Source organism: Chrysemys picta, chromosome 7 (genome assembly GCF_011386835.1).
Source record: "Chrysemys picta bellii isolate R12L10 chromosome 7, ASM1138683v2, whole genome shotgun sequence".
Classification (NCBI taxonomy): Eukaryota; Metazoa; Chordata; order Testudines; family Emydidae; genus Chrysemys; species Chrysemys picta.
The window spans coordinates 103,731,769-103,756,822 of record NC_088797.1 but is presented as its reverse complement, the minus strand read 5'-3'; the positions used below and the strand labels follow the sequence as shown (position 1 = coordinate 103,756,822).

The 25,054-nt window shown below is 40.4% G+C and overlaps 1 long non-coding RNA gene across 1 annotated transcript in view; it reads left to right on the top strand.

The window, feature by feature from the left end:
• LOC112059776 (uncharacterized) overlaps positions 1-25,054 on the top strand; it is a 42,288-nt gene that overhangs the window by 1,942 nt on the left and 15,292 nt on the right. The window contains exons 2-3 of the long non-coding RNA XR_002889051.3: positions 2,940-3,011; positions 15,221-15,447. This is a non-coding gene — a long non-coding RNA (uncharacterized LOC112059776). The remainder of the gene's footprint in view (positions 1-2,939; positions 3,012-15,220; positions 15,448-25,054) is intronic.

Here is a 25,054-nt window from a genome sequence, read left to right as displayed (position 1 = left end):
TAAGTTTAAAATACTGAACAATGCTTTAATTGTAACATATTTTCTAAAATATACAAACCAATGCTGAAGTTGTTTCTTTCCTGTGCTAACGAAAGCATAATGCTTAAAATCATTTACAGTATCTTTAATTCAGATTACACGCGCCAAGGCGATTTAAATCTGATTACCAAATTAGAAGGTTTTAAAACAAATCCTTTTAAATCTGATACTGTTGACTAAAGAGAGAGAGTGGGAAAAAAAGTTCCATAAGCCCGTCACATAAGGTAACGATCCTGCCCCAGAAAGAAAGAGAGTTTTAAACCTTTTTGACAACAAATGCAGCTGCCCCACTATTTTGGACGATATTAAGCGAAAATGAATGCAAATCTGTGTTCAGAAGCCATCTGGCCAGAAATAGGGGAATCAGCTGCTCTTCACAACAGGCTCTGAGGCTGAATCTATTTCAGCTCATTTTCTAGATCATCTGGTCCTGCACCCAAAGCGTGGAAAATACGGTCTTTATCATTCACCAACTTTATCTTTGTTGTCACTATACTGCTGGCTACAAGCTACATGCAATAAGAAACTCACATAGGATGTCTCTGTATTTGTACCATAATAACCGAGCTTGCTTGTAGGGTGCGTATTGTCAAGAAGCAACCTCCCACAAAATCTGAGGTTTCCAGACTGATGTGAGGCAAGGAGTAGCCTGTGTGTGATATTCTTAAAATGTAGATTTATGTTTAGCATGGAGGGCAAGCATACTCAAAAGCTCCCATACAGTAGTCTGGAGTCTGAATAAAATAAAAGTTCATATTTAAAGAGGGGCAAATTGTCCCTCCGTCCGTGTAATTCACACATTGTAACAGAAAAGATAGTTGCCAGATTAGAAACCTAGCTATGTGTAGTTTGCAGTGTGGAAGAGTGAAGAGTGTAATAGGTGCAGGCGTTCTGCTCATTTGACGCTTAACTTGTATTTAATGTTTTTAACTTTTGAAATCTCAGGCGGATCAGAGAGGCCAGTAGCGTCCTTAGCAAACAAAATAGGTTTGGAAAGAAACACATTTTCCTTGGAAACAGCTTGTCTTAAGGAGAAGCTCCGAAATGAGTGTGTCTCATCTGAGCAGGTACATGACATGTCTAAATTCTGCCTGGGATCATTCTGGGAAGCGTGGTAGTTACCAAATCTTGACCTTAGAAAAGTTAGTCATGCAGAAGGTGTGTGGATTTGAATGAGATTTGCATGCTGCAGCCAAGACCTCCCGAAGTAACGACCCTCCTCCTTATAGTGTGTGAAGTATTCCTTTTGTGTGAATTTACGGGGTGAGGCTTCAATGATCCCCCACAAATTTGCATTTAAATAGCGACATCAAGCGATTCGCGTGCCACACACCAGTGGGCTCCCAGATGTCAAGCCGAAGTCAGTCAGATGGCCATTGCCCAGCTGTCCTCCTAAACATCATACCAGAGCATGCAGTGACCTTAAAGGGACAGAGCCCTCCCTTGCTTTTCCACTCTCCCGGCTCCAGAATCGGAAAGCACTTTCGGTTTATTCCTTCAGCATATCCCAGTATACAGACATCACCCTGTAAAAGCTTGAAAAGGAAATCTCAACATCTACCATAAATCAAGTGTAAGATTCTTTTCCTCCTTCTCCCAGTGTTCTAACAACCCAGCGTAATAACACATAATCACATACTGTACATGGCTCTCACAGATTAAAATTGATAGCCTCATTTCCAATGCTGTTATAGGATTCTCCTCAACTTTATTATTTTTTCCTCAGGACAATTCTCTTGGGACTATTATCTTAATCATTTCAAATTTTTGTCTTGAAAGAAAACGCTACATTCCGATGTTTTAAATCATACCACTTTTCACACGTATGCACTTTGTAGTAAATTGCATGGTCTGCATGGTGCTCACATCCAGTGCTGCTCCTTTCCTTCTACCAGTGTGTGACAGCTTAGTTTACCAAAGAAACTTTTTCAGTTGAAAGTTCAGCTGGGAAACTGCTGAAGTGATGACTACACTAGTTTCAATCTTGTCCTTCGCTAACTTACGATTGCTTTCTTAGAGGGGCCAAGTACAGGATGAGAATCAAACTTGCCAACATAACATTCTTCAATTTTATTGTTTTAAGGCGCCTTCATTATTAACGTGTTTGGTTACAGTAGGTGTAATTTATGCCCGATTTAACCGAAACAAATCTCTAACTCTTGTTTCCTGTGTTTCAAAGGAGTTATAAATTCGCGTTTCAGGTATTTTTAATATAGCAATGGAATTCCCAGGTAAAGTGGATTTCCCATTTAGGGGGGGTTGACCGCTGACTGATATTTCAGAATACAGTTCCCAGTGTAAATTCGAGGGGAAAATACTTAGCTAAGGTTTTAATTAGCATAACACGGTGCAGTTTTTAAGAAATCGACATTGCAGAGAAAGTCTGAACTGATAATACTCCGGCAGTTCCGGCACAAGGTGTTAATGCAGCAAGCAACTGAATTAGGCAGAGGGGATCATCCCCCCGCATCCAGGGCTGGAGTCTTGGGCTCCGGGGCTGCACAGGACATGTGTTCTTTGGCTGCGGGTGCAGAGGTTTGGTGGCCTCTGTTCACAGTTACCATCTCCTCTCCGGGAGAAGCGACAAGCACAGAGATGCTGAAAAGGTTTCAAGAACTAGAACTGCATCCGACCTACCTGTCTGTGTTTCTTCACTAAATCAAATCCACCACTTCCTTCCAAACAGCTCACAACAACCCCAACACAAAGGGCAAAGTTACAGGGACAAACAAGGAGGACGGTTTGAGTGGACGTGGGGGATTAAAAAAAAAAAATCCGTATGCTAAATCGTCCACATAAAGCTACGTGTGCGGGGCAGGTTAAACGTTATCACGGATTTAAGAAACTCTCACTATTTTTTCTCTTACTTGCCTCACAATTTATTTGTTTGTTTGTTTTAGTTGTCCACATACTTGACTTGGATTCAGATTCTTACACATCCAGAGCTTCAGGTAAAAGCCGAATGAAAATAGGTACGGACTATATATACTTAATCACATAAGCCTCGCCCTATAATGTCTGGAAATACTAAATACTAATACTACTAATAATAAGAGACAAAAGTAGGTTTATATCGATTTACTCTGTGTGTGTGTTCTGAGTGCCAAAATCTGCCTTTTATTTTTGGTGTGCCAGGGAGATAAAATACCAGTACTTTTCTGTAACTAGTTTAATTATTTGTAACGTAAATGTTATGCTAAAGATGTTTCGGATCTATAGGAACACACGTTTGTTTGTCCCTCCCCTTCCCCACCTCCTCTTGGATCCGGAAAAAAAAGGGGTCTCGAGTTAATTGTGATGATGGGATATCAGCGAAAGGTAAAGAAAGGCAGGCACCTTTTAAAATATTAGATGAGTTTAATTAAAAAAAAAAAGTCCGAGGAAGGATGTTTAATTCTATAAGTGAAGAATTTCTAGTGTAGAGGAATCGTGCGAAGGTGATGAAGTTTGATAAACAGCGCCTCCTGGGGTGGAGAGAAGAGATTTTCATCTCAAATCAGATCTAGATCGCAAGAAAAAAATATCATACTTCATATTGTCTTATTAGGGATAATGAAATTATATGTTTATCTACCATTATTTCAGAAAAAAAAATCTTTACGGGCCTGCAGTTTTGGCTTTCTTTTTAATAGGTCTTTCTGATCATTTAACTCTACTCAACAAACGGGACACTTGAGAGGGCTGTGTGAGCAAGATATGTAAAGTAATTGTAATATTCTTATATTTTCTTATATTGCACAAACGCTTTTGCCAGCAATATGATTTTCTTTCTTGTATGTATCTAGCTCGGTTTTTAAAGTATAGTTTACACCTTTCCATTGAACTACGACTAACTTCAAAATATATAAAAAGTCATTTTATTTGGCAAATAACGTGCATAGTATGAGAATATCGTTATTTATGAGTAAACAATCTGTTAATCTAGGCAAAGATATTTTATACCAAATAACGTTTAGAAGTGGGCTTCTGGTGCCAGGATTGTATTCTCTGAATCCCGAACGTTTTTAAGCTTAAAAATCCACCCCGTTTTTTTTTTAACGTAAACTTTTTCTATAGCTACATCGTGTAGGTAACTGGCGGTTGTGTGTCAAGGAAAGAGGGCTTTCTTTAAAGATAAAACTAATCATGTGCGTTGCTTGCAAATCAAACGCAGTATGGAGACACATGGGCACAGAGGTCCGTAGCCTTTAAAACTATTTGTCACAATGAAGACTGAAAAACAGAAATAAAATATAGAAACGGAGATGAGAACTGCCGGGTTAGGAGGGACCTTGCTGAGAATGGAAAGATTGTTTCACTCGTGCTTATAATAAAGTTTCGCAGCGTTTTAGGAAACGAGAAGCATTTCCTTGCTTAACACACTGCTATGACCCTGAAAGAAATAGCACAGAGGCAGTTCCTCTGTATTTATTTTAATGACCATTTGTCACTCTCACCATTTGAGCACTGTACCGTATATACCTATTTATTTGTAAACCAAAACAAAACTTTCATAAAATAAGTTTGCATATCGCCCAGTTCCCCTTTATGCTACAATGAAAATATAAACTGACCCAAACTGAACAAACAAGGATCGATCAGATAATTTCAGATATTATAATTGGCTTTAATTAAACACACTTCGTTCTAATTAACTCTGAAATTTTAGCATGCTTTGGGACGTTGGTGTCTGATTTGATATTGTCAGTCCAGATGTCCTAATAAAATTCAATCCTCCACTCAAGACTTCAATATTCACTAAGAACAAAATGCAAATTAAATGTAAAACCTAAAGTATCGCCAAAGGTATAATCAAGAAAGGTGTCTCAAAACTTCTCACTTTTTATTACGCAGTAGTTAGATTACATCCTAATAAGACCTCTCCTGAATAATATAAATCTTAACTCTTTCATGGTCGAGGATTTTCTCTCGCTCATGCTCTAACCTAAAGGGGATTGGTAACATAATACCCCAATATACAGTAAAATCTTCATGGCACAATGATAACGTTTAATAAAAAGTGTGTCCGTTTAATTCAGAAATGAAAGTCCTGCATCTCCTGGCAGCCTCATTTTTGGACAGTTACTAATGTTACACTAAGTTAACAAAAGTTTCAGCTATGAACAACTACTTTGCAGCCAAAGCCAAATGTCCAATAGCTGTTCCAGACCATTATGGAGGATGTATATTTCCTTTTCCGTCAACATAAAGGAAGTCGTGCAGTGGGCAAACGCCCGGCCCTATGGATAGGTCAGCCAGCTCCAGTAATGAAATAAACTGGTGGGGGACACTAAAGTAATATGACAGTAAGTCAAAGAATGAAGATAATACTCCTGCCCTTGGAAAAGAATGCGCACAAGGGCCCCCTTCTTTTAGCACCAGAGCTTTTCATATACTTAGAATTTCTTTGTGAGCAATAACTGTCTTTTAAATAATTAAAACCTTAAAAGCAAGTCCATGATCTGCAAAGTTGCACGACAGTCTTTCTCTGCAAAGCCTATTAGAGATACAATTTAATGGCTATTGGACAGTTTACCTTGGTAAATGTCACTTACTTGTTTTACTCCGGGTTCTTCCAAGATGAGATTTTTTTATTAAATCAGAACCTTTGCTAAATGTACAGACCAGAATACATACTGCTAAAAAAGAAAGCTATTCCAACATTAAACATTTGTATGTTTTCCATACTAATGGAGTCACTTAAAGCTGTTGCTAATTTAACTTTTTTTAAAAGGCCACACTGTGGTGATTTGCATTTTCTTTAGGATATTGAAATGAAGAGAAAACTGCTGGGCGGTTAGGCTGCCCAGAGCATAGCTGGGGGCCATGCAGAAATAAAAACAGATAAAGAAAAGAAGAAAGAAAGAAACTGGCTTCTCTTCTAGACTATTAATAAGCAATTTGTCCCGCTGAAATTTACATTGCAAAGAAAAACGTGTCCAAGCGTTTGTCTGCTGTTTGAGTTCTGTCAGCGCTGTCCAGCCTGTGTGGTGGATAGATACATTTTACCACAAAGCTGATTTATGAGAACGCTTGAACTTTCAGTCCTTATAACTGTTAGGCAGGTCCAGCTGCACAAGACGAGGCTGACCATTTATTTGCGTATACATGATCACCTTGTGTTGTTCTGGTATTTTTCGTTTCAAAACGGACTTCTAATTCCACTGTAAATGTTGTCTAGAAGCACAGATCACACACTTGGTGACTAGCTGAACAGTTAGTTTTCAATTCAGCTCTGATTGCTAAACATGCAACTTGTTTTTGAAGTTTATTTTTAAATCAATTTAGTAGTTGTTGGGAAATAAATACATTCTAGTTTAGGTAAACAACAAGTGCTGAGATCGACATTTCTCTCTACAAAATTTCCCTCTTTAGCAAACTCCTTTCTCTGCTACAACTCTAGAGTGGGGACGGTGTGCCATCTACAGGACACTTTCATTTGCATTTACAGCAGGAATGGCAAAACCCGGGTTTTTCACATAACACCCTTTTTATATTTTGATTGCTGTTTAAGTCACTTATAAAAATTACTTGAATGTTTCTTTGTGCCATTTTGGTTATGAAACATTGATTACTTGTTATTTGAACTTTTAAACACTATATTAAAACTTTAAAAATAATAAAGGCTTTAGCACTGCCTGCAATTTTTAGACATTAGATTAAAAGATATGAAATGTAAAGATAATGCAATTTGATTTGTTAGTCTAACTCTGCGATTTGAGAGTTGATGTCCCCAAAGACCAGGCTAGCTTTTTCCCTTTATTTATTTTTATTAAAACATCAATCTACTCTGGAGCTGGGTGAACTCAGTTTCACCTAGAGAACATAAAATTCTCCATACCAAGGAAATAAGCACCTTTCATAAATCAACAGTATTCCTGACAGATCGATCAATTTTTGGTTGTTAATCCGAAAGGAGGAGTTTTAATTGCTTCTTGCGTTTTAGTTCAGGCACCTTGGCGTTTCAGTCCCTTCAGTACTTGACTCTGTGTTCTTTGCTTTTGTATTGAGGGAAAAAAGCCAGATTATTCGGTTAAATAACCGAAACCACTAATCAACATTGCTGCATTCCCGGTTTAGTACACAGGATTCAAACCAGCTCTGATTCATTAGATCCCACCTATCCTTTGAAATCATCTAAACAAAGTAACGGTGGGTAACATACAGTGAGCAAACGACGAACAGTGCAAAGACACCCACATAGAAATATGCACTTACAATTATTGGAAAGTAACTGCGAGGTAAGATATATAATATACACATGTACGTATAACCTGTTTGATGTATGTAGCAAATTGACAGCAAGTAGCATAACTCTGCTGCCCTTTTTGATCAATCTGCCCCAGCCTAATTGTACGCAGTGCAGCCCAAAGAATGCATCGAGAGTCACTCCCTGCAGTTCGGATTTTACGTATCCTTTTACCCATCCACACGCACAATCTTATCACACCGAGTGCAACTTTCCCTGTGACTTATGCAGAATCAGACCACCCCGCGGTCTCTCTCTCTCTCTCTCTCTCTCTCTCTCTCTCTCTCTCTCTCTCTCTCTCTCTCTCTCACACACACACACACACACACACACACACACACACACACACACACACACTAATGGGACTTGGAAACCCAATCGCTTACCTTTCACGGGTAATTAGGCAATAGACAGGTTTTCCTACTGAACGCCCCAAACTCAGAAAGGAGGATAGTGTTTATTGTGGAGGAAAGCTGGGCTGAGGCGTGTGTGTGATCTGTGCTATTTAATACATTACTTACCCTACGACAATCTCGGGAAAGCTCTGTGGGGCAAAGTGATGTGCGGCGCGCAGCAGTGCGCAAGCGCCCCCTCCCCGTTTAAACAGGAGGGAGGCGGGAGCAGGAGGCTAGGGGGACTGGGGGAGGCAGGAGGTTAGGAAAGGCAACACACCGCCCGAGAAAAAGTTTTGGGGAGCCTGCCCTGTAAGGGAAGAGAAGTGCCTTGCAATTCCCGCCCTTGAGCTGGGTCAGCTGGGAGAGAGATCAGCACCAGGACAGCAGGTTTGAGGGATGTGACAGCAGGACTTGTGCCTCTGATTTGTGCCACTTCCCTGGGGAGACACTTTCTCCCACTCTCCCCAATTGGAACGGGCTGCTGTGAATTAGCGAGGGGGAGCTCTGTTGAGCAGCGTTTAGCATAGGCAATGGAAGATCGGCCAGGGAATATACAAGAGGCACAGAGTAGATGCACAGCAGAGAGCAGCAAGTAGGGCAAATGGCGTGACTTAGCTTGCAGGAAATGCCCGTTCACAAGTTTCCTAGATAAAACATTCAGACCGAAGGGGCAAATCTGGTTGCCCGTCTCTTTGGTTAGGGGGCCAGCAGTATTCGGCTGTTCCCAGCTCTGTCTCAAGATGTGATGTAACCATTTGAATGAGGAAGAGGGTGAGATTTTAAATGGCTCGCTGAAACACATTGCAAAATCCTTCAGTACCAGACTTTAAAAACGGTCTAAAATTAATAGAAACGGAGGAAGTCTGGTCTTCTTCCCCCAAGAGGAGTAAAGCTCGACACGTCAGTCAATCCTCTACATCTGGTTCCCTTTGGTAGATTTCTCAGCCGGACTTGTTTAAATGCTGTGCTCTAAACTTGTTTTGAATACTAGTTATAGAATATGTGTCTCGGTCACACGGCCTTGGCATGCTGTTTCCCTACCAAGTTTATTCTGCTACCAGGAGCTGACGGATGAGCGCTTCAATTTAAGGACAACGTTTGCGGAATAATAGCATTTATTGATGTAACACGCGTGTTAACTCTTTCCCATTTTCACACATCTGCACTGATGGTTTGATTACGTTTACATAATCCGTGCAGAAAATGTATTATCCCAGCAGGTTTGCCCTGGGCACGCATAGTTATCCGAAGTTACCGCGAGACACTTTAAATAAAAGCATTAGGAGACATTTCTAGGAAAGTAAGTTGGGTCGTTGCATTGCACGATTACATCAGAAAGAGCAATTGAAGTTTTATGGGAATGCACACAGACTAAATCTGTTTTTACCAATATTGGCCTGCTTGAATAATCAACTAGTGGAATTTTCCATATGGTTAATCATTAACATTTTACTAGCCCCCATATTGTTTAGCCCACAGGAGCATAATGGTGGCATACAAGGAACCTGCTGTATCACACCATTTTCAACTGCCTCTCGCTTCAAATATTCTCAATCCTCCAGTGCAACCAAACTGTTTTATTAATCAACAAGATTACGAAAAAATACCTGAAACGATTGTAAAAAGAAAGTGGAACCATTGCGTTATGGGAACGTATTAGTTACTGTATTATCATGTGTAACGCAAACGTGACCCGAGAGTAGATATGTTCGTTATTTGTGCTTAATAACCATTATATGAAACCATGGGAAGGTAAAAAAACTCATCCTAATAATTGGTACCCAGGATTTGCGCACTCCTGCTACTTACCTTCTTTTGTTGCCCTCTACCTATTTTGTTTATATTTGAACTAGTTGCATGCCAGTGAGGAGAAGGAGTCTGTGCAGAACTAGAAGCACTCATTGTTTTGACGAGAAGTTTGTGTTATATTTTCTGAATAAGTGGTGATAAGACTCTAGATACAATATTACTTCTTTATGGATTAGATTCTATTTAATCTGTCTCTGTACTTTAGAAGACCTCCAACCTAAAGAGCAATTTGCTTTACCTGTTTAGACTGTGGTTCTGTTTTGAAGCTTGTGATGAAACTCTGTAGGATAAATGAAGTATGCATCGGTATGGAAAGTTTTAGAAAACAGGTTACTTGTTCTTCATCTGCAAAGAAAACAGTAGTGTTTAGAACTAAAAGGGATCGATCCTTGAGACTTTACCATATGATTGATTACTGTCATGCTTTAGTAAAATTCATCTCTATGACTTGAGACAATTAGAGAAACAAGATGGGTGAGGTAATATCTTTTATTGGACCAACTTCTGTTGGTGAGAGAGACAAGTCTCCCAGCCACATAGAGCTCTTCTTCAGGTCTGGGAAAGAAGATTTCTGTGTGGCTCCCAAGCTTGTTTCTCTCACCAACAGAAGTTGGTCTAATAAAAGATATTACCTCACCCATCTTGTCTCTGTTATATTCTGGCACCCACATGGATACAACTACACTGCATACAACATTGAGACAATGCTTTTCATCTCCTTAAACCAGGAAAAAATCTATTTACCCTGGCTACTCAAATGCTCCACAACTCATGAGTATATTTATCTTGTAATAGGTTTATTATTACTATTTAAAACCATTTAACTACATTTTAATTATTAAGTGTTTAGGAAAAATGCATAAAGACAACCATTTTCCTTGTTGCAAACATAGTGGTTTTCCAGATGTAAATTTTCTTTCCAAAGTAAATATTAAAGGTGATGAATGTTTGTATTCAAAATGTTTTAATGAACAGCAAGTTTCTTTTACAACTTTTTCTTTAATCAGTTAGTGTGTTTTCAGCTTCCAGTAATATTAAACACATGAATTTACCCATCTTAACTTTCAACAAAAAACAGGGGAAAGCAAAACAAAACACTACCACAAACAGGTAGCTATTGGTAAAGCTCTGTTTTAACTATTTAATTTGATTTAGTTTACCTATTTCAAGTGGAGTTGAAACTGCATTTTTTTGGTCATGAAAATGAAGAAAAGCAGAGAGAAGCTTGAAAGTTTGTCTTTTTCACCAACAAAAGTTGGTTCAATAAAAGCATATCACCTCATCCCACTTTTCCCTTTCATAAAAAAGGATGACCTTCACAAGTACTGAGTTTCCCAGACTTCTTCCATAAGTTAATATTTGATACTGAAACATATGAAGGTGTATGCAGTATATAAAGAGCATGACTAGCTAGAGCAAATTTTGACTGATACTGTTCATTTATTTGTTTTTTCTTAGGTTGGTTGAAGATCTTTATTGGTATTGGTTATTCTTTTATGATGGAATTGCTATTGTGATCTTTTAGCAAGCTCTCTACTATGACAGATATCTTAAACTACTATTACATGTTTGGAAGTGATGCACAATTATTTAGTTTGAAGATATTTGGAACAAAATTATAGTTACAAACTCAGACTGATTATTTAAATAATGAAAAAGGCACAGTTTAGGAATAGAGTTAGGTTTAAGAACTTAAAACTTTTAATGCTAACCCCTGTTATAAACTCAAATAACTTCTCCTATGTTTTTCATTATTCTAATGCCAATATTTATTATTTTGTTTTTAAATTTTAAAAAGTTATTTAATTTAATGATCATAGAAAGTGTCAGGTTGACAGCCTTGGAAACAGAAGATATCTGTTTGCAGCACAGAAGGTATTGCAAGGGGAGCTGCAAAACAAGATTGTTCCACCGGTGTAGCTCAAATCTGACCTGAAGGGACCATCTGTGCAGTGAGAAAGGTAATTCAGCTTAGACTGTAAATTTGTCAGGACAGGATCTGTGCCTTCCTGCATGTTTGGGCAGCACCTAATAATATGAGATCCTGTATAATAAAATGAGTCGTTTCTTTGCCTTTCTGCTAAGGATGCCAGTTACTTCCAGTTGGGATGTTCTTCTCTCCATTACTGACTGAACAGCCACCAGCTCATTTCAGATAGCCCACTCAACAGCCTTCAGATAATATTGACTTTTGCTTTAAGGCTGTCCCGGGTTGGCTTTGCGGCAATCCAGACTCTGCAGGAGGAGGACTACAGTCTTTTAAAACATTGCTGCATGTGTCTACCATTGCATTTGTTTGAATGAAATTTCCAATGAATCAGATCAGTTCTTGGTACTGGGGGGCATGGATCAGCATTCATGTTGCACTCCCCGATAGGACCTGGCCCAAACTGGGGAAGCTAATGATCCAACTAGCAGACTAAACTTGGTGATGAATCCTGGTCACGTGCCACCTGAAGGACTTTGCACATACATTAAGAAGTTCTTGGTACTAGTAACCGATAAGTGTCCTTGCTGTAGCATTGAAAATGGACTTGTGCAAAGATGATAAAGGTAACCTTGGTAGTGCCATGATATTTGCACATGAAAATAGCATGCATTAAAAATAGCCATTACACCTGTGCTCAACAGTCTGGTTAATTTGCAAGTGGACTGTTGGTTTTGACCTATAAATGGGTCCTACATGGGTTGGGATCTGGCTACCTGTGATACCCCTACAGTTGTGACCAGTAGAGGGACTTTAGCTAATAGTTCCCTGTTTTAAAAAGGTGCTGGAGGCAGGGCATTTTCTATGAGAGGTTATATAATCTGGAGCTCAGAGTCTGCATTTGGTGACCCTAATAGGAATATTAGGATGTTCCAGAACAGGTGGGATGAGGGATTTGGAAGGACTGATTGGGTAGGGTGAAGTTATTATTTTATAATTCATTGATTTCAAGGATAGTCTATTGTTAGAAATGTGAGTGGTTTGTATAGAGAGTGGTTCAGTTTATATACTTTTATTAGGGCTGGCCAGCAAACAACAATTCCAATTTGTGAAACATTTTGAAGTTTTGAAATTTGATTTTGTTCCACATTGGAATGAAAATGAGGCCTTTCAGAATCTTTTGTGAGATAGGATTGGGTGGGGAGAAGAGTGAATGACACATACACACTTACTTGCCTGGTGTGTAGGGCTCTGGTCTGGGCTGTGGGAGTCCTAGATTCAAGTCCCTGTGCTGTCTGATTTGGTGTGAAAAATTCTGCTCTGACTCTCTCATTTTGAGCAAAAATGAAAGCCTGGACTTGAGAAATCTTCTTGACAAAATGTTCATCAATATGTTTTCATGAACCATTTTGGTTTTGACAGAAAAAATTTCCTTGGAAAACTTCAATTGGCTCTAACTCTGATATCGATTTGTAATTTTTTAATATTTTGTACAAGCAGCTAGAGCTTGGGATACTTATATTAAAATAAATAAATACAACAATATTTAGAAAGAAGATTCTTTGATTGACTTACAGGAATACATAATTCCCAGGATAGCAAATCATTCTCAAGAGATTGTATTCAACAGCCCCGGAAACTATTCTGTATTCCTTTGCCCAAAGGTTTGACAGAGCGAGTTCTCCCTCACACTTTCACCTTTGAACTGTAACACATAATGTTGCATTTAGTTGATGACCATGAAAAAGCCTTTCAACATGTTTTAAAATTAATTATACAAATCTTTGTAGAATTGCAAATTCATTTTTAAAATTTTAAATGCAAATCCTTTATTTTTCACACACTCATGTTGCTCAGAAAAGAATTTCTGGTTGTACTCATGGCTTTTAAACACACCAGAATGATAACATACAGGCAGATGTCTGAATAGTCCTCAATACTAAGAAAGAATATCAGTATCATAATTTCTAAATTCTTTGGGCCCAATTAATCTATAGTCTTGTTGAACTCAGAAGAGTTGCATGCAGAATAAAATTGGCTCCTTTATTTTTAAAAATCAACTGATACAGTATATGTCCTCCTAGCCTCTCCCATTCATAAGTTAAATAATCTTGCTTTGGGACTTCTTTCTAAAGGTAGTCAGTTAAGATAGTAGAATGGGTCTAAAGGAACACATTGATGTTTCCTGTCCATTTATTATTTGCTCATTTTTTAGTGCACCTCAGTCTCTATCAGCAGTTTTCATTCCTCATTCTTTAATCTTAGCTCTAGCTTGCAGTGTGTCTTTCAGTGCTGAGGCAGTGAAACTCCATATTTTAGCTCTGCAGGGACGCTATAGAAGTGAGTAGGTAAGTTTCCCCATGGTATAAGTATGTTACCTTTGCAGTTTCACTCTTTCATCAGCCTGGAGCATCTTGTCTACTCCAAATCGGGGTTTTCCTCATGACAGCACATATTTGCTGCTCTTTTACTAGTGGGCATGCGGCAATCATGTTTCAGCATATGTGAAATATATAGTTAATACTTTAAAATTCCATCTGTTATGTGGGAGTTTGAAATCTAGGATAAAGGGTCTTGCATTTTGTGTGAAAAATAAGCATTTATAATTAAATGGATAATCCTCCACCAGTCATTCTGCATATTCTATATTAACTCATATCGATTTGTCACTAGAAGTATATAGAATAAGTGTCTGTTTACAACTAATACATTATTGGGATTAATTTGTAATGATAAAGGTCTAATTACAGTGCCTATTTTTAAATTATTTTATAAAATGCATTTCTGATCTTATTGAACATGACTTGCAATAGATTTGTAAGGATACTTGGTTAAAAAAAAAGACTACTATTGTAACATAATTAACTATTTAAAAAACTGCATGCAATTCTTTGTTTTTAGTTAGTCATGAAATTATTTTCTTTATATGTTGAAATATTTTACAGCTATTCTTTTTCTGCAGAATGGAAAGTGAGTAAAGCACCATGATAGAAAAGGTCATAATCTCAAAACCGTAAAAAAAAGTAATGTCATCTCCTCTAGTGTTGAAGGTTAAATATTTTAGTGAAAAGTGTCAGGGATGTAAGAGGACATTGACTGAAACAGTGGCCCACTTCCTTAAGTAACTGTCTTTGTGCCACAGTCTTGAATCCCCTAGTTTAAAGACCTATTGGAAATGAGGTCATGAGGTGAGAGGTCATGTACCAGGTGACCAAGAGTTCAAGTTAAAATGTGGCAGCAGCATTCACCAGGGACAGAGCAAACCAAAATCACAAAAACTTCACCAACAGTCAGAGAGTCCTGTCAGGCATACAGAAAATAAAATCTGTTCTCTTTGTGTATCAAAAATTAAAACAAAAACGGGAGCTATAGTAAATGTTTGCCTCTAGGTTTGTTTGCTAGGGGGAAAGTCTTATCACCTGCTGATGGAGACAGTTGGGATGATGAAGGAAAATGTGTATGGTTTTATAAAAATAACAGTGAGAGAATATAATTTAAATATTACTAGTAGAGGATCCCATAATGTGAAAAAAGCATTTTTAAATAAAAATCATTATAATCAGAACATATTTGTATACATTATGTACTAATAAAAGTATTGATAGTGTATATTTTATTTCTAATACACAGAATGTATAATAGATATAAAATAGGTATTCTTTAAATCACATCTGAATTTAGTACATAATTTTCAGCTTTTAGCCAACATTTAAAGTTAACTTGTTTGGTGCATGTAAAATATGAAGAACAAGAAATTATAAAATAAGACATTGTGAATGTTTGACTGATCAGCTACATTAAATATTTTCTTGGTGTGATGAGGTGTATAAACCAAGCACTGGAGTTGAAGGGGTTAAAGATGACCTCACCCAGCTGCACATGAAGATCATGCTCCAGATGGAGGTGGAACTTAAAAGGAAGCCAGAAAGTTCAGAAGGGGGCTAAAAAGACAGGGAGAAGAACCGGCTCTGGCAACTCCTGAGAAGGCACAGTGCGGCAGCTTCTCTGGGGAAAGAGAAGCCTACCTGCTGAGCCAACACACACTAAAGGTGCAGTTTGTATCTTGTCTTATTTACCTTTTGCTACGGACTGCAAAGCTTGGACTAAAGAGATGGTTAGGAAGTGCCCCAGGATAGGCAGCCTTATGGTGCTCTTGGGTGCCTGACTTTTGATGATCCTCACAGGCCCATGGGCTGGAGCCTTGTGGATTGTGAGGACCCTGGCTCCCCTTCTAATCCTCCTCCACATTAAGAAGGAACTGACTCCCTAACCATTAGGTCATGCTTCCATCAAGCACCAACTTTCACACTTGTTTACATGGTAACCAGACGTGCAAAAGGACTTCTGCCATATGCCTGTCCCTGTGAGATAGAACAGATTCTGGCACATTGTTTCAGGTTCCCAACTAATAAGCTTCTAGACTATGACACGATAGGCCTGAGAGTAATGTTGCTGTCTGTTGGCATATGAAAAGAAAAACTAGAAAAGTTTCTGAGCAGTTAGGTACTTCAGAACTTGTATGCTGCATGTCTCTACAACAATAGTTAGGAATTATGGGACTGTCATGGAATTTTATAGATTATTCCATTCCATAGCTGCAATGCTAGTGGGCTCCACTGTGCTAAACAGAGTAGTAAGAGCATTTAACACAAAGCTAGAAGAGCTAAAGTGCTGAAAACTTCTGGAGAGATAAGAGTGGGGTGACCAGACCTTACAAACTTGATGCTCCAGCCATGGATATGGAAGGTATTCACTGGCATTGGCTCTTGTATAACAGGATGCTCCACAGATAATATTGTTGAAAAATCCAATTGATGGGGACCATTAAATGTACAATTTTCATTGGCATTATTTGGTTACTGAGGGAGCATTCCACAGGCAATATTGAATACAATCGTGTCTAAAAGAATCTGCTGTATGGCAGTATCCATTCCCCAGACAACCTTCCATGTCTATATCCATGTGGCAAGGCATCTCCTAGAATACTGTTGGCATGATTACTGTTAGTAACTGTAACTACTTAAATTGGATATTTAATTTTTTTTTAATATTAGGTACTAAAGCCAGAGAGTGACAGTCTCTATTATGTATTAGACGTATTGGATTAAAATAGTTCTAACTGTAAGAACTGGATTCCATAAGTACTGGATTTTGATTAAACTTCAAATAGTAAGTAGATACAGGTTTCACTCTTGAAACATAATAAATGAAAATGACACCCCTTACACCAAGTTTTACTATGAGAACAGGTTAGATATGCACTTTTGTTCAAAGGATATTTTGTCTATGCCATATATTAAGAAAATGGACACACCGCCAGTTTGAGGAATGAATATTTGTTGGGTGTAAGCCAGCCAGCCAAGTAGGATGTGAGGAAAATGAAATGCTGAAGGATCTCCTTTCACTTTAAGCAAAGCAACTGATCCCACATGTAAACAGGACATATGCATCACCACTGTTGGTCCACTGATTTCCAGTCCCATGCTTTTTCTGTTTACCAGGCATGATCTTAACACAGTCCTTGAATGATTTCAGTAGGCCTTTTTGTTTGTACTAATTCAGTCTTTCAGCCTCTTTTGCATCTTCCCCCCCCCATCAACATTTATTGTTATATGTTATTGTGACACTATATACAACTTTCTCACAGTTGAGCTCACAATTAAGGAAAATTTGCAGACCCACATCAAGCCCCATCTCTAATTTTATGCCATGGTTTAGAAAAGATCTTCTTTTATAGTAATATTTGTACACTGTGAAATAATGAACAAAATATACTTTGCAAAATCATGCCCCGTGCTGTTTTCTATGATATCAGAGCAGCTCCAGAGCTGGCCCTCATGGAACTTAAAAAAAAAAAAAAATCAAAAATGATTACAAATCATTTATTTGCAGAATGTGTCTCTCACTCTTGCTATTAGAGGCATTCAGTACTTTCTTAACTGTAGGGTTCTCCCACTTTCAACAGAAACATCTGCAGGCATTAATTTTATGTGGGTATTCATTCTATTTCTCTATACATTAAAATGGAATTTCTCTATAAAATATCAAAAATATTTTTGGAAAAGGAAAATGTCCAGTTGATGAATTTCCTGATTGTGCTATTGTTCCATACTTCTCTGTAGAACTCCTGGACAGCTTAGTTGCTAATTGTATCTGTAAAGTTGACCTGAAATTATTCAACAACAGAACACATTGTTATGCAATTTGTCTCAAACTCCTAATGCACAAAAAAGGAGGAAATTGATTAGAATTTATTAATAGTTCTTTTATTTGGTCTTTATAATATAAATACACACTTGTCACAATTTACATCCTGCCTCCATCTATGTAACTTACAAATATTAGTGTGAGGGAATAATGTGCAATTTTTAAAATATGGACCCTCCCTCTATTCCAAATATTCTGTTTCAGAACCCAATTTACCTTAAAATTAAATCTACAAGTGTTCAGTGGGTCTGGACTCCTAACCACAGATTCTTCTTAAATTCCTGTTTCAGCTTATTCTCTTTCCATTAATTCCAAGGAAGCAATATTATTTAGGTGTGGAAACTCTTCATGCATCCCTCATTTCTTCCATGGTTTCAGCACACCCTTCCCCTGCTGCTTTGAGATTGGAGGGGCTTTTACCCATTATATGCTCTGCTTCTCCAACAAACTTTATTGACATTCACTTTCTTATAATTAAAGCACAGCAGGAGAAGCCATCCCCAGGTGCTGGTTGTGGGATGCTGGGAGGAATAATCACCCATGAGGTTTTGTAATTGTCTCCCTATGTTTCCTCAAAGAAACCAGGGCAGAGCTTAGAGAAGTTATATTTTACTATGATAGGAAATATCATTTAGCACTGATTAACACTCTTTTGACTAGTGTATAAATACATTTATACATAGTTTTAAAAATGCAGATACATTTTAACCTGGCAGTGAGGGAGAATCCACAACAGCCTTTGGTAAGTGCTTCCAATGGTTAATTAACCTCACTGTTTAAAATTTGCACCTTATTTCTAGTCTAAATTTTATAGCTTCAACTCCAAGTCATCGGGTCTTGTTATACCTTTGTTTACTAGATTGAAGAGCCCTCTATTATCAAATTTCTGTTCTTCATGTAGATAGATCATCATCAAGGCACACCTTAATTTTTTCTTTGTTAGGATTAAGAGATTGCACTTCTTGAGTCTTTCCCTATAAGGCATGTTTTCAAAGCCTTTAATCAGTCTCTGGGTTCTTCTCTGAATTCTTTTGAATTTGTCAACATCTTTCTTGAAGTGTGGGCTCAGTATTCCAGTATGATCATGTGACCAGGCTGAGTGCAAAGCAAAAAGTAAAAGGCAGGTACTGTTGCTTAATCCGTGAATGACCTGCTTGAGAGCCAGGAGGACTGCAACTATTAGGTCCCTCCAGATAAGGGCAGGCCAAAGGAGCCTAAAAGGGTATGATTGGGAAGCAGTGAGTGGGCCTGGGACCATCTGAGTGAAACTGTGGGGCCCTCCCCTAGCTGCGATGGAGCTTGAGGAACTGTTGGGTGCAGTTGGACTCAGGCAAGAAGATCTACTGACTTTGTGGAAAGGTTTGGGAAACCTGAGGGGAAGGCTTGAGACTCTGGGAACTGACTGATCTGAGGGGAAGGAACCTCAAAATGAGAACATCTCCTTTGCAAGATAAATGACAGCCAGCTCTGGAGACTTGGGTTTGAAATTTAAAATGGGAAGGGGGGAATGATTGTATGGAAAGGTAGAATGTGAGGCAGCAGCCATACACTGACAATAGGGTAGTGAAGCATTCTATGATAGAGCTAGATCCTGAAATCCCCATATGGAAAAATCTGTCAGGGTATGTTTACATTGCAATTAAAAACCTACAGCTGGCTTGTGCCAGCTGACTTGGGCCAGTTGTGGGATTTTAATTGCAGTGTAGATATACCTTCTCTGACTTCAGGACTGGACTATATATGTATATTTGTTTAGTCAGAAAATGGGCCAGACTTTCTGCTGTGGTTGCTTTGCACTGCACCAACAGAAGAATGTGGCTACAGAGCTAGTGTATTTGGCTCTGGGAAGATCACTCCAGTGCAAGGGTGATTATCCGGTAAAGAAGGAACAGCCTAGCCTAGACTACTCCAGCTCACACCATGCCTGCTACCAGGGAGAGTAGGGGACTGGTAGTCTTGGGATTGCAAGAATACAAATGTGAGCATTATGCTACCTTTGTACACCCTCCGGATCCCACATAAATCCATAGCATGGATAATCCATAATACCCAGTGGACCGCATGCCAAAAGGAGCTGACCCTGTGAAACTTCCATAGAAAACAATGAAAGTTGCAGGTGTTAAACACTTCTCAAGATCTGGCCCATTATACTTATTAAAGCTGTTACTCTGCATGTGCAAAACAAGTTTTCAAAAATCACCTATAGTGCAAAACTTTTTACAACTCAGTTAAAAAATATAGCATGTCTCTTGGAAAATACTGTTCTTTAGATGAATGAATGCAAAATAGCACCTACAGGGAAAGCATGTTAACTCCTCACCAACTTCAAGGCTGAGACATTTTAATAAAAGTTTCAGAAAATATTTACACCAAGAATAAATATAATCTGTGAAAATCATGGTCTTTCATCCAAATACAGACTGTCTCCCAGCTACAGGACATTTTGGGCACTAATAAATGGCATACTTGCTAGTATTTTTTTAATGCCATATACTTCTTGGCATGAAGCAGAGAATTACAGGCAGCTGTTCAAATGGCAAAAGCTGCAGAGAATAAGGTTCTCATACCAACAGTGGTGAGAATGAATGAAATGACTTGAAGAAGGATGAGATACACAAGAGGAGGAAAGAGAGCAGGGCCGCCTCCAGGCACCAGCCCACCAAGCATGTGCTTGGGGCAGCACCTGGAGGGGGGTCGTGCGGCGCGGCACTCCGGCCCGAGAGCGGGGCCGCGACTGGGCTTGCCGCCCTTCCCATGGCGTTCCAGCCGGTCGGGGAGAGCGGAGCCGCGGCGGGCTCGCCACCCTCCCCCCGGCACTTTGGCTGCCGGGGAGAGTGGAGCCCCGGCCGGGCTCTCCGCCCTCTCCCTGGTGCTCTGGCCGCCGGGGAGAGCGGAGCCGCGGCGGGCTCACCGCCCTCCCCTTGGTGCTCCGGCCGGTTTGGGAGTGCGGGCCCGCAGTCGGGCTCGGCACCCTCCCCTGTCATGCTCCCCGCCGGGGGCGGCGGGAGGCTTTTTTGCCTGGGGCGGCAAAAAAGCCATAGCCGGCCCTGAAAGAGAGGCATTGTCTTGGAGCTATGCTGGGAGCCCTGGTTGGTTTTAAATATAAGGACAATTTTTGACTACTAGCAGCACAGATTAATTACTAGCAGGGGCAATAATGGCCACATAAATTAGCTGGTTTCAGGGTGGTAGCCGTGTTAGTCTGTATCAGCAAAAACAATGAGGAGTCCTTGTGGCACCTTAGAGACTAACAAATTTATTTGGGCATAAGCTTTATTAAATTAGCTGCAGTCCACAGGAAGGTTTGGCATCATCTGTTGTTCTGTGTAGCTTTGGGGTATATGTTTTGGATTAGGAAAACTTGACTGTTGTCATTGTTTACAAGCTCCATGACCACTGGGTTAAGGAATTGTGACTTAATAGCTCTACGTGATAATGCACAGAGTATTAGCAAACAGGGAGGGAACTAGAAAACCTGGAGGAAAAATCTTGGCAATATATAACCAGCATCTAATGGGTTTTGTGTCTTAGTTGCTCTAATCCATACAGAAGAAATTAAGACACAAGTCATTTTAAAGCTGTTTTTCTGCCACATATGACTGGTTATTCATGGTTGCTGAGTCACTGTGCTGACAGCTTCATATTAAAAAGTACACATGGGCAAGTCTCACCATCACCCTCCAACTCCTCATGCAGAGAAAAGCAGCAGCAGACTGTGTTTGCAAGCTCCTTGCATCTTCTGAAGTGCTGAGCCAAACTATTTTCGGTTGGGTTAGCACTGAAGTTAAGTGTGGCTTTTGGACTGTGAGCACAGGAAGGAGAGCACTTTCCTAACTACCTCTAAGCAGATTAGGAAATGGTTTAGCAGTAGCCAGCAATTGCAACAGCTGCTGTGTGAGGCCAGATTTTGGAATTTGGTCTTGATTAGTAGCTAGTTTGTTTTTTGATATACTCTGGGGCTCGATCTAAATGCTTATTATCAACTTTTCTTGCTTGCTGAAAGTTTTGGTTCTGGTTGGTTGAGCTTTGACAACTGACATCCCAGGCCAGGCGAGATGGTGACTTTATTTAAAAGTGTGGCTATTTTAAGTGGGTAATATTTATCACCTGAAGGTTTTTGTGTTTTGCTTTGCTTTGTATTTGGCAGTTTTAGTTTAGGCACAAATCGCAGGGCAGGGAACCAGGACTGTTGGGTTCTATTCTTGTCTCTGCCACTGACTAGCTCTGTGACCCAGAGGAAGTATTGCATCTCTATGTTTGTTTCTCTACCTGAAAAAAATCCCTATCCAATTTTGTAAAACACATTGAGCCCTACAGATGAAGAGTGCTAACGCTGGATGACCTGCCCTTTTAAGGGGTTAAAGCCCTAGCTCTGACCTGTGCCTGGTGACAGAAATCAGGTGACTCTGAGCAGTATAAGGAGCAGCTTGCAGCGAGGAGGGTTGGAGTAACATCTGTTGGAAGGCACTGGAGCAATGGGGTACTGTCTATTGGTATCTTTCTGCTGGAAGGCAGCTGGTGAAGAAGCAGCCTAGGAAGGAGCTAGGGAGGAGGCCTAGAAGGTGGATTACAGAAGGACCTTGGAGAGGGGTTGTGTACTAGGGAGCCAAAGGTGAAGGCCTGATAGGCCGTGGGCTTGGGCACTACAGGAAGTGGCCCTGACAAACAGCAAAGCAATGCAATTTAGGGTAGACTGCTGCTCACAACTTAGAGGGTTGTAGCAGAGGCAGGGAAGGCACTCCTGAGGTTTCCCTCTACATGGTGCCATGAGAAAACTGGCAACACCTGTGTTAAGGGGGAAAGGAAAATTGAATCCAAAATAGGCTGATTAAGGGTTGTCTCTGTTTTGTTTGGGATCTCTTCTTTTGCCGGGAAGACGAAGCCTTTTGCTTTGGCTAGAGAGCCAAACCACCAACTCAAGGGGGCATCCAACTATTTGAGAGTGAAGAGAAATTGAGGCATAGGTAACCTGATGTGGGACAAGAAAAACATGATTACAAGACCCAAAGATTATTAATTAAGTTATCTAGGGATAGCTTGTAAATACTCCTTATGTAGCTCTACAGAGGGTGGTAGGGGGTATAAGAAACAAGCAACTTCTTCTCCAGCCCACCTGTGCCCAACTCTCTTGTTACCCATGTAAGGGCTAGCCAGCATCGCAGCCCTTGCATATGGAGAAATGCAGGGAATGCTCCTGGAATGCTTTCTCCAACCCCACTCATGCAATTGCCTTGCTAGGAGCACCATGGAGTAGGTGGAGCCATGACTCTCCCTCTTCCATGCACAGCAGCTTGCGTACTTGCTGAATGCCCTCTCCTAAATGTCACTGAGGTGCTCTTAGAGACATTCTACCTTGGGGGGGGGGGAAGGAATGCTTCCAGTGCTACTTCCCAGTATTCCTTATGGGCTAGATGTCACAATCTAGCTCTTATAATGCAAACTCTTTATAGGATCAGTTGTATGGACAGGGACTACTATACACTTTAGGCAATATCTATAATAAATTATTACTTCAGTGATATGACTCTGATTTGTCCTAGTGTGACTAAGATGAGAAACTGGCACATATAGGGGGGAGAGAGATGTTGCAGCTTACCTTCCTGAGCTCCCCAATGCGTGGCGGCTGCACCATCCCTTAGGACTGTGCAGTCTTCCTGTCCCATAAGCCAATGGCCTTGCCTCCTTGCTGTATGATTGTGCCTGGTGGGGTGCTCAAGGGTTGTCCAAGGGAAGGATCATCCCCTTCCTTCCCAGGCTAAGGATAGTGTACTTTTTAAATGGAACATGGCCCTTTTGTGAAATAACCTGATTTTGAATCTCTTAATCACACAAAGTAGCACTTGTCCAGCAAGTAGTCCCATTGAAGTTAATAGGGACTACTCATGTGAGTAAGGCTGGCTACTAGGGTTGTGGAATCAGCTCTTGTGGCCTGATAACATCATGTAATAATGTAAAGATTTAGTAAATATTAAAAAAGTGATTCCCATCAAGAAAAACAAAAAAATGAGGATTACCCAGAGTGCATGCTGTCAACCTTTAGGTTTTTTAAAATAATAGTCTACTCCTATGTTTTTTGTGATTAAGTTTTTATTAATTTTCATAAAGAAACAAATATACAAAAGGCAAATGATTGATAACTTGTATAGGTTACCAAATACCACACATTTCACAGGATTATGCAATTACAAAACTTTACAACTTGTCAGATCTGCAAGACTAGACAATACAAAATCTGACAATATTATACAGATATAACATTTGGGTGGGGGGTAACAATAATAATTGATAAAGCGATACACAAATAGTTCAAAAATGCCAAACCTCCATTCCAACTGACTTCTGCTTTTTCCCTCCCTCTTCCACCATTCCCTCCTTTGCCTAACTCAGTATTTTTTATCCAAAGCATCAAAGAATGGGGACCAAATTTTTCCCAATTAATATTATTACTCTCTACATTGATAAGCTATTCTTTCTTTGGCTGCTAACTCAGACCGGTCCAAATACCACTGCTCTCTTCTGGGCATAAGCCTACTCATCCATTTTTGTTGAATCATGCACTTGGTGATCATTGTGGCCCTCAAGAATAAAAGTCTTTGTGGCAGAGTTAAACCCAGAGTAATAGGTACATAATGTAAGATATAATTTTCAGCTGAGTTTTGGTTGCTGAAGCCAAGTACTATTTTCATTCTTGTGTCCACCAGAGGCAGATTTACAGTAAAACACAGAGTGCCCTGGCACGGGGCCCCCCAATGATAGGGGACCCCAGGGCCGGACAGCTGTGGGGGGCAGAAGCTTGGTCCTGCTGGCTTCTGGGGCTCCTGCTGCAGGCTCTGCACCCACTGGCAGCCAAGCTGCCCCCTCTCCCGCATCCTCCCTTGAGTGTGCCATGTTCCCACCCCTTCCCCTCCCTCCCAGCACTTCCCCTGCCGCCAAACAGCTGTTTGCCAGCACTTAGGTCGCTCCGGGAGGGAGGAAGAGGAGTAGGGCCGCGGTGCGCTCAGGGGATGAGGTGGGGGTGGGGAAGGGGGCTGAAATGGGGCAGAATGGAGCAAATGCAGGGCCCCCGCACTCCCTCTACTCATATACCCCCCCAGTCCCCTGTCGTGAGCTGCTCAGGGCAGAGGGCTGTGGTGGGGCAGGGGGCTGGGAGCACCCCCATGACCCCAAACCCTGTCCTGACTCCTGCACCCCCCTTCACACACCCCTGCCCTCCCTGACTCCTACACCCCCACATCCCCCCACCCTGAGAACCAAACGGGAGCTCCTGCACCCCCCCCCCCACATTCCCACCTACACCCCTCGCACCAAATGGAAGCTGCCCCAGGTAAGCACTCCACACCCCAACCTCCTGCCCCAACCCTGATCCCCCTCCTGGATCCTAACTCCTGGCCAGACCCAACCCCCAACCCACTCCTGCACCTCTCTCACACACACCCTGTCCTCACTGAC